The following is an 11,164-nucleotide window of genomic DNA, read 5'->3' as shown; positions in this document are numbered from 1 at the left end:
AAAAGCTGTGTTTTTTTCCCCCAATTCTCCTCAAGTCAGATATATACACACCCACAAAAATAGTGTGTGAAGGAAAGCTGACATACACAAGAAGTTGTAACCTGAATTAAGGGAAACAGCCATTGAAGCAGGAATTAACACAAAAAAGTCAGCAACAGGTTAACAGTTTTCAAAACTGAGTCCTCAAATACTGCATGACACAAAGCTATACCATATAAAGTACTGCTAGGTATGAAGGAAGGAGTCTGTACCACTTTTAGCAAAAATGCTTTTCCAGAGAAGCAAATCAAAACAACACAATCAGCAAAATAAAGAAGCTATAGCTAGATATTAGAGCTACGACTACTCATATCTGACCTAGAAAGTCCTATTTATCCAGAATAGACCAAATTTTCAGGACAAATTAGGGACTTTTTTTTTTTTTTTAACATTTCTTACTTTATCCATTTTAAGTTCTGTTTCTTTCTCCCATACCCCTTAATTCATCATGATTCAGCAGAAAGATGGCTGGTTATAGAATTGGCTATTTTTTTTCTCTGTGGTGAGACTGACATTGAGCCTGGATATTTCAGGCTTGTACACATCCATAACAGTGTTCTGCTGTGGTCAAAATCTTAACAATGAACTTGGTGAGCTCGGCTTCCCATTGCTGCTTTGTTCTTCCACTGATGAAGGTCAGCTTTAGAGTGTATTTGTCACCGAACCTTTTGAGAATGTACCAAATATCATCAGGATACATCCCTGTAGAATCTTTCCTGGGGCCACAAGAAAGATGCTTTTCTCCTTATATGAGGTATAAATGGTCAGGATCTGCATCATCACAAAATAGGATATGATGCACATAGCCAGAACAGGCTTGGACTCTGAGTCCAAATCAAAGCCACTGTGGCAAAGAAACAAGAAATGGTACAGATGGTGAGGCGAACATCAGTTAGACCAAAATTCTCCACATACTTGTACATTTTGGCAGAATCATTCAAAGAATTTTTCACAGCTGACACATCCCATTTGTCAGTTTTTACAGGCTTATCATCAATCTTCCACTTGTCCAACAAGCCACTATGGCTACTGCCTGTCCCATAGCTGGGGCTGTTATCAAATCCCAGTCCGTGTGCCTGACACACGGTGAGGCCCAACAAACCAAAACATTGGAGTTTGAAGGGGAGAAAGGTTTATTGCAGGGCCAAGCAAGGAGAATAGGGTGGCTCGTGCTCTAAAGACCTAATCTCCCTAATAGTTTTTGGGGAAGAGATTTTATAGACAAAATTTGGGGGGAGGTCTGCAGAGTGTGTGGCCTTCCTGATTGGTTGGTGGTGAGGTAACACGGTGGTGTTCCAGGAATCTCAGTCATCAGCCTTCTAGTTCCAACCAGTCTGGGGTCCACAGGCTGTGCTCAGCCTAAAGTTACCATCCTCCACCTGGGTGGGGGCCTTAGTTCCTGTAGAAGAACTTAGAGACATGTACCAAATTGTTATGCACATCCCCTGAGGAGGATCCAGAATGAGGCCCCACACTGCACTATTGTTTCTTTCTGCATTGCCTTACTCCCCTAATTAGTAACTGTTTGAAACTGCCCTTTGGAGCTCAGAGAAGGTCTAGGAGGCTGAAACGTTTTCCCTAAAAACAGGAAGTTGGTGGGGGTGGGGGTGAGGGGACTTCCCTGACCGTCCAGTGGTTAAGATTCCGTGTTCCCAATGCTGGGGGCCCAGGTTTGATCCCTGGTTGGGGAACTAAGATCCCACATGTTGTACTGCACAGCCAAAAAAAAAGGAAAAGAAATGGGGGACACAGAAAGGCTTTTGTACTTGGGAGGGGCCAACAGTGTCCTGCTCAGTTTCAATTCCCAGTTTTATTTGATATTTCTCAATCTTGAGGAGAACAAGAAAAGGAATAACATTTTGGATAGAAAAGTTAATCATAAACTCAGCAGAGGAACTCAGTTTTAGTGGGACTTGTGTTCAGGACCACTGTCAGCCCCACTACTATCTCTGCCACCATCTTGTCTCTTTCTCATTATTTCTTTCAGTTGATTCTTCGACTACATTTTATACAGCTGAACCTGCACAACCACACAGGCACACAAATACATTCTCATGGTAGAAAATTTTTTGAGCTGCATTTTTAAATAACAACTGAAAAGAATGTAAATATATATGTATCTATTTAAACTACTCAGAATTTTGAAAATAAATTAGTTTAAATAAGTATTTCAGTAGACAAGAAGATGTTGCTATTTAAAATATATTCAACCATTAATAGACTGAGTAAAAGGAAGGCTAAAATTTTGATTCAGGATGAAATTTTTGTCTAAATGAGTTAAGTATGAATGGTATTCCTAAATTGTGAATATAGTAATTAATTCATTTTTCTTCTTTGGAATCTCGTGTCAGTTCAATTTACAAAGCTATACTCAATTTATTTACAAATATTTGTATTATCCCACTGTTCTATCAAATTCAGTTACTATCCAACCAAGTAGTAAAACTACCTGTTGTCTTTTTTTATTGCTTTTAGTGTCCTTGAAACAACATTAATTTTCTCCTGAAAAATAAAATTTGTAATTTCTATATAGATGGATCCTACTAACACTGGATGATGTGAAGGATGACACTTTTAGTCCATATTTGTGAATCAGATAATACTATACCAATTAGATAAATTCTGACAAATTTCATTTGATACTATGACATAGAAGTTCAGTTTATGTTGGCTGGTTATACATGAGTGCATATATGACTATATATGAGTGTATATATGATTATATATGTGTATATGTTTGTATATGCATATTTACACACCCATATATATATATGCACACACACAAGGTGATCATACCTATAATTTTAGAAGTATAATTTGTAAAGTCATAGATGTTTGAGGGTTGTTCTAACAAGCAGATAATATTCAAACATATTCTTATAATTTTGAAAATTAATGTATACAAATTATTGCATATCAGAATTTCCTTGACAGATTGCTATAATACCAAATGGATATATAGGACAGCTGTTGCTATAGCAACAGGATAGGCTTTGGGAACCAAATACAGGATAATTTTTTTTAAATGATCGTACCCATTCACCTCAATCCACATACATGATAATTTTTTCTTCTGTATATACATTACTGGCTATACATTATTATCAATGATTTAAAAAATAAGGTTTGTTTGTATTTCTCTGATATATTTATATATAAGTACATTCTAAAAACTTTAAAAAAATTGAGACTTTGGTTTTCTGCTGATTATTTGCTCTTATTTATGTTATGGTTTGATTTTCATGAATAACAGTTATATAGACATATGATAGATATAGAGATTTATATTTTTGTAATTTTGTATGCAGGTTAATTCTTATCATTGAGAGAATAGAACTATATATCTCAATTTCAGATGTATATATATAGATAGATATAAATATAGATATAGATATGTTCTAAACATTAACATAATTGACATTTGGGACCAAGTAAATTGGTCCCCTTTATTAGGGGAGGCTGTCCTGTACACCCTAGGATGTCTAACTGCATCCCTGGTCTCTATCTGGTAAATGCCAGTAGCATTAGTGGATGCTATTAGTGGATCCCCCATCACTCCCAATTTCAAGAAGCAATGAACGTATATAATTCAAGCAATGTATACCGAAGATGTCTCCAGATATTGCCAAATGTTCCCTTGGAGACAAATTGGCCCCTGTTGTGAAAAGCTGGTCTAATGTTTTAAAAATATTCCATACCAGCCAAATATATATTAAAGATTATCAGCAATAGATTAAATATTTAAGCATTTGAACTATTTGAAAAATCCACATACATCTTTGATGAATTTTCATGGACTCTTCCAGTCATTCAAATCTTGGGTCTTTAAAATATTTTAAAATATTAGTTACATAAGCAAATTTTCTTTCCTATAAACAAGTCTTTTAATAATATGTAGTAAGAAAAACACATAATATATAAGTTAGGAACTTTAAATCATCTACGATTTTATATTATTTACAAGCTAATTAATTAACTTGCCTTGGTTTTATGTATGCTGGTAGATGACATGAGATTCCTTAATCTAAGATGGGCAGTTTATTGCTAAAGCAATAGCAGTAGCCAGAGAATCAGTTTTATTTGTGTTAGATTTCTGAGTTCCACTTCCTACAGGGAGACCCAAAGAGTCAGAGGATAACTGCACAGGTGGGGTAGATTGTATTGTAGGAAAGGAATGCTGAGTTTAGAGAATTCAAATCTCTTCAAATGGGGAATTAGTATGCCTGCCCTTTGATCTAGAGGGTGACAATATCTCTATTTTCAATCCTGTTTGCTACAAAAATGTCCTTTAAAAAAGAAATCTGGAAGAAAAGGCAGTCAGTTCTTTGCTTACAAATGTACAAAACATATAAGAGACCCAGGAAGAATTGTTTCCCAACAGGTACTGCATATAGACAGATTACATGAAACATAAACTTGAATTTAATTATTGCTAAATAAATGCTGAAACAATTTGAAATCAAATTTGACTGACGTACTGATTTTATCATCGGGACCAAGATATATAAAACCTATATAAAATAAATAAATACAGGCCCCAAATTTTAAAACACAAGTAATTGTGCTTTTAATTACCTGCCTTTTTTCCACTTCTAGAAAAAGAATATCCTGTGGTATTTACAGAATCAGACTTGGGAGCTAGCCTGTCTGGATTCAGATTCTGGGTTAGCTACTTAACAGTGATATGACATTAGAAGAGTTTTCTTTCTTTAGCTATTCATTGTTCAACTTCAGTTTTTTCTGTAAAAGAGAGAAGATACTAGTACTCATAGCACCAGCTGTTGCTAAAATTATAAGTGGTAATTCACGTAATGTATATAGTGTAGAACAAAATAAATAATAAATGCTACTTACTGTTATTTCTTCTTTATTGTATGAGTGAATTCAGTATGCAAGTCACTGAAGCAAACATTGAAAATGCCAAGATATATAAGACACAATCCTTGTTCCTAGGAAGATGATGGTTATTGGATGAGAGAAACAGTCACCAAAAGTTATTTTTATCTTTTTACATATGGTAAAGATATATAGAAAGTACTGTATTTTTATTAAGAAGATTCACAACTTTCTATGCTATATAGGTAAAGAGAAATATAAGTATAATTTATATATTTTTAAGAAAAGATTCAATGGATATTTTAATTTAGCCTGAAAAAACAAGTATTTCATATTTCACAAAAACACAAAAACCATATTTTTTACTGTGGTGTTTTGGAGATTGAATAGAAATTACAATGAGATAATGTCATTGCTTTATTTTTTTAAACCATTTAACTTAGACTTACCATTAGAATACTCATTCTAAAACTTTACTATGCTGTATATCATTGCTTTATTCTAGCAATTTAGTGAAATAAGAGCAGATGATTCTAACATTTATTTTATTACTGTCTCCTCAGTACAATTTTAAAGGTTTTTTCCTTTTTTATCTGATTTCTTGGAAAATAAATTTATATCTAATTGGGCCTTATATTTAAGTTTTTGTTCTTCTAAATATCTTTGTGCTCTTTCTGGGTTTAGTTGCAGGCTGTCTCTCTATATATTTTTTTAAATCTCTAACTTGTCTTTAGCACTAATATTGCAAAAAAATACAATGAGCTTAATGTTTTCTGATATCACTTCACCGTTTTTTTTTTTTTTTGACAATTTGGCATACCCTGTTTCTTTTATCTGAATTATCCTCCACCTTCATGATTCAGTTCACACAACAACTCAGCAAAAATTCTCCTTGATTATCTTAATGCAAACCTAGCCCATATGAACTTCTATAATAATCTTCCATCTTTCATTCATTCATTTTTTTTCATTTAACCAATATTTGTTACACATCAACTATGTGCCAAACACTCTACAATGTACCTAAAAGGGAGATTAAATAAGACACCAACCCATCCTCTCCATGAGCTTGAGATTTAGAAGTGAACATCGGTATTTCAACTCATTAGTTTCTTTTCGTTTAATGACTTAAAGTAGATTGTTAGCCATGTGCAAAGGAGCACACAAAGGTGATGAATAAGCTTGTACTTGAAAATAATAAGATATAGCTAATAGATAAAACAAGAAATAAATTCAAGACAGAGGAAGCAGAAGGGGGAAAAAGAGAGTAGTTTAAGAACAGGATGTGTTTTATTGAAATCATAAGTTGGGTGTGTTTGGAAAACAGGTTATGTGATAGGTGAGAAATTGGCATGGTTCTCTGGGTATTAGTTTAGGATGGGTCCAGTTACTGGAGAACTGACATTGCATGCTATTATTGTGTTAACCTTTATTATTTGGGCACTTATAAGTAAGATGTGACAAAATCACATTGATTTTGAAGACATTTGACTCTGACAGTAATATAGAAACTATCTATGGGGAAATCTGAGTTACTTAGAACAAGAACAGTTCTGTTTGTCTGATACTACTCTGACTAATGAAAAAAAACAAGGACTATTCCCTTTAAAATATGTTTTCTCAATTTCTCTTTAGGATTGTGTTTTGTACCCCCTTCCTTTTATTTTTTACCTCTTTATATAACAGACACAATGGAGATACTTGAGGTACTTAAGAAGAACAACTCCATCTGAGCAAGGGGGAGAATGGAAGGTGATGAAGTCAGGGGGTTAATGTGGAATTAATAATATATATTGTGTAATTATATGCAATATGTATTACAACACACACACACATGCGATTACAGAACTAGATCAAATATGTTTGCAATATCAAAAAATAGAAATAGACTATCTCACTTATTAAAATGTTTGTTTTACATGTTATATATGATATATAATTTTATAATATTGCATATATTTACTTTATAGTCTCTGCTTTTGGTATGCAATATTTTTTGGTCTAGTAACTACTTTTATATTAATGTCTTATAAATACACATACTTCCTTGTTGTATAAGGTATTGTATATTGGCTTAACAGACATTAATAGATTTACATAGAAATATCTTCTACCTTATTTTTTTTCTAAATATCTGATTTAAAATGTTTTTCATTCCAAGTTAATATCTGTAAGGCAGCCAATTCTACTATTTATTTATTCTAGCAATTATTTGTTTTTCCTAGTTTTATTTTTATCTATTGGAGACTGTAATATTTGCATCCCTTGCCATCACTCATTCCTAGATTCTTAAAAACATTAACTGCTCACTTCCAGAACACATAATAAATCGTCTTCAAATTTTTCTTATTTATATATATCTTATTCTAAGAAAGGATGTATAAGATTAGTATTCCCTGAGTTTTTGCATTTTTATTGTCTGTTTGTTTCATTTATTCTTTTTTTTTTTTTTTTTTTTTTTGCGGTATGCGGGCCTCTCACTGTTGTGGCCTCTCCCGTTGCGGAGCATAGGCTCCGGACGCGCAGGCTCAGCGGCCATGGCTCACGGGCCCAGCCACTCCATGGCATGTGGGATCTTCCCAGACCGGGGCACGAACCCATGTCCGCTGCATCGGCAGGCGGACTCTCAACCACTGCACCACCAAGGAAGCCCCGGTTTCATTTATTCTTGAAAGACACTACTGCTTGATAGAAAAACCAGCTATCCTAAAAATGTTACACCGTTCTGTTTTGGAATAAAATGTTGCTTTAAAGAACTGATTTTTTTTCCCGTATAAATCACTTGATACGGACATCTAAAATTAATTTTTCTTCAAAATTTTTCTGTGTTTTAAAATCAACTTTTGTACTGTTACTTGGTTAATTTTCACCTTTTGTTACTATATATATATATATGTGAATGGGTAATAATTCTTACTGATTTTTCATGCTTAAATGAGTTGTGTTTTCCGAGGTTATCTGGAGGTACTTAAAGTGATAAAACAGATTAGCTTTCCCAGTCTAATAACTAATGTACAGATTCCTCCCTTTGTATTTTTACCATGAGGTATTGAAAAAATGTCTCTTTGTGAAGTCACTTCTCTATCCCTCACAGATAAATCAATTCAAAGGTACTTTCTTTGTACCATTTTTATCTTCCAGAGCTCTACAAACCTTTCTTTTAAATGGGTCTCTTGTTTCTGAAGAATGTATTTTGCTGCTATACTACATTCTGAATTTATCATCGTCTGAACCTCTCTTCCTTCATATTACTTCTGTATATCTGGGAGGCCCAGCATTTGTGCCCACCACTTCTGCTGCCTGCAGTTTGTGGTAAATTTCTATCAGTTGGAAAGGAGGTAGTTTTATCTGCACTTTTCAACAGCTTGAAGCTGGTATGGATTTTGAATCTTGTCAGTTTTCTCAGATTTGTTCACCTGGTAGCTACTCAGCCAAGTACCTCTCTTTTGGGGTATAAATTTTTTTGGCCATACCTTCATTCTGAGACTTGTTAGATCTTTCAGTATCGTACTTTCCCTCTATCACTTCTACAGAGAAGTTGCTGATCCTGGTCACATACGCCTATGTTCAAGAGTTGATGCGGTTCCTTCTTACCTAGTGTTGTTGAAGATGCCATATATGGATTTTTTTTTTCCTTTTACTCTACAGTCCAGTCTGTCTGTTGACTATAGTAAAAAACAATGACGTTTGTACTATATTTTTGTCAATGGGAATCTTCAGTGGTATTTTATTTATTTATTTATTTATTTTTTGCGGTACGCAGGCCTCTCACTCTTGTGGCCTCTCCCGTTGTGGAGCACAGGCTCCGGACAAGCAGGCTCAGCAGCCATGGCTCACGGGCCCAGCCGCTTCGCGGCATGTGGGACCTTCCCAGACCGGGGCACGAACCCGCGTCCCCTGCATCGGCAGGCGGACTCTCAACCACTGCGCCACCAGGCCCTTCAGTGGTATTAAAAGGCATGAAATTGGATGATGCAGCCTAGAAAGTAAACACAGGGAAGAGGTCCCCAAGAAACTGTTACCTATACGAATTGGAAAGTGGAAAGGACAGAGTAGAAGACAGCAGTGTAGGAAGTCAAAGAGTTGGCATTTTGGAAACCAAAATTTAAAATGTTTCAACGAGGGTATGCTGCTGATAGGTGAAGTAAGATAAAAACGAATACAAGATGGGATTGGTTTTATGTTAAAATAGTAAAACACCTCTGTAAAAATTTTAAAATCTGGTGTCACTCTGGTCAATATTGCAGATGCTCAACTCAAGGGTACCCTAATTTTTTTAAGGATTGGTTACCAATATTTGTCTTAAATATTATAAATGCAAATGATATTTGTGGATTTTCCAATTCATAAGTATTTCTAGACTCCACACTGGAATGAATCATATCCAATAAGTTAGCACAAGGAACAGAATTATGTTTTCATCTTGAATTTTTTGTTGTATTGTGCCAGTTACTGATTTATCGCCTTTCAGCTCCAAATTCACCCTGTCAGATTGCTCTGTGAAAATGGTACTTGACATTTTAAATACTTTTTTTTCCATTCCAGGTGGCAGGAAGCTCTGTCAGTAGAAGGGGCTGAAGAGACATTCCAGGAAGAAGGGTTTTTTCTTCCTAGCACAGGTCTGCTCACTCATAGCAAGCGACTCCTACAAGCACTTTCCCCTCTTCACTGCCCTTTCCTGTGGGACACGGGAGAGCAGCACTAAGCAGCCAGAAGCTTCTCCCAGCGCGTAGGCCTTCACCAGGCTCTCTGGTAGCAGTCTCTCAGCTCCTTCGGTGCTTGTAAATTCTCCAGTTCCCAGCTCCTGCAGTGCACAGCTGTGAGCACTCAGCTGCGGGCACCCTCCCCCACCACTTTTCCGGACCATCAGGCAGTTTTATAGCAGAGTCCTTCGGACCCTTGCGTCACATCCGGCTTCCCCAGTGCCCTGCTTCTGCACTGCATGACAGCCAGCAGCACCCAACAGGGAACAGCTTTCTCTGGCACCCCAGAGGGTAGATTTCTGGCAGGTTCCACCACAAGTGGAACAACACAGGTACTTCTCTGCTATTCAGTGAGTCACAGGGGTGCTTTCTCCAAGACCTGCATGTTGGTCTAGGGGAAGCAGGAGTCTTCCATGGGCATTCTGTCTCAGCCCTAGGGTTAGTGACTGCTTTTTCTATAATTAGAGTTCTCTTTCTTAATAGTCAATCCCTCCTTACTCTAATACTCTAATAATTAATAATTCTTGATATTAAAGTTCCCTGTTCAAATTATTGTGTTATTTCTCTCTCCTGATTGAACATTAACTAAGTATGTATGCAGGACAATGCAAAATTCAGAGTCCACAATTCCATTTATTGATCTTATACCATAAGTTTAAATTTGACTCTCTCAATATTTTAGCATCATTATGGCTGTAAACCTAATAATCATCACCATATTTTGTATTGCATATATAACATGAACCTTGCACTGTTTTAATACATTCATATGGTTATCAAGTCAATTAATCTTTACAAAAAACATATAAGAAAGATAATATTGTTTTCCTTTCTTTAACAGATGGATTAACTGATAGTAGGTAGGTTAAATAACTTTGTCCAAGATTATGTATCTCAGTTAAGTGACAAAGCTAAGAATCACATACAGTATGTCTGGCTCCAGAGTCTATGTTACCAACACTATGTGTAATTCAATTATTTTTCCTTTTAAATATGTGTTTGTAACAGGGAAGAGCCAAATCTGACTACACGTTGGATCTGTTTCTTTTACCTTAACCTTTGCTTTACACTGCTTTTGTTCACTAAAAGGATACTGTCTATACATAATGGCCTGCCTCAGGGAACCCTGCCCCTCTGTCTGAATGTTAAACCAAAGTGCCTTTGTTCAGGGAAACATCCGGACCCTGTCCATCTGTGGATGGTTGCAAGAAGAAGAAGAAATTAACACATCCCCTCCCCAAGGCTGGCCATTCCATCTGATATTTCCAAATTTATGGCCTTTTTACTTCCTCGTCTCCTCCCCCTCTGTGCTATAAAAGAAGCTGGCATCCAAACCCTGATAAGATGATTATTTTGAGATGTTAGTCTGCCATCTTCTCGGTTTGACGACTTTCCAAATAAAGTAATATTCCTTCCTCAATACCCCATCTCCGATTTATTGGCCTGTTGTGTGGTGAGCAGAGCAAGCTTGGACTCAGTAACATGTTTATTTTCATTATAGTTAAAAACTAACTGGAAAAAATGCAGTTTATCCAAATTTCACAAGTCACATACTCAGCTAATTGACTAACAAATTCTTACTGTCC

The 11,164-nt window shown here is 35.7% G+C and overlaps 1 pseudogene; it reads right to left on the bottom strand.

The window, feature by feature from the left end:
• Positions 1 to 492: 492 nt before the first annotated feature.
• LOC115852080 (signal peptidase complex subunit 2 pseudogene) lies at positions 493 to 9,742 on the bottom strand (annotated as a pseudogene).
• Positions 9,743 to 11,164: the final 1,422 nt, after the last annotated feature.

This window comes from Globicephala melas, chromosome 2 (genome assembly GCF_963455315.2).
Source record: "Globicephala melas chromosome 2, mGloMel1.2, whole genome shotgun sequence".
Lineage (NCBI taxonomy): Eukaryota > Metazoa > Chordata > Mammalia > Artiodactyla > Delphinidae > Globicephala > Globicephala melas.
The sequence above is the reverse complement of the archived record's forward strand: the minus strand, read 5'-3'. Positions and strand labels throughout refer to the sequence as shown.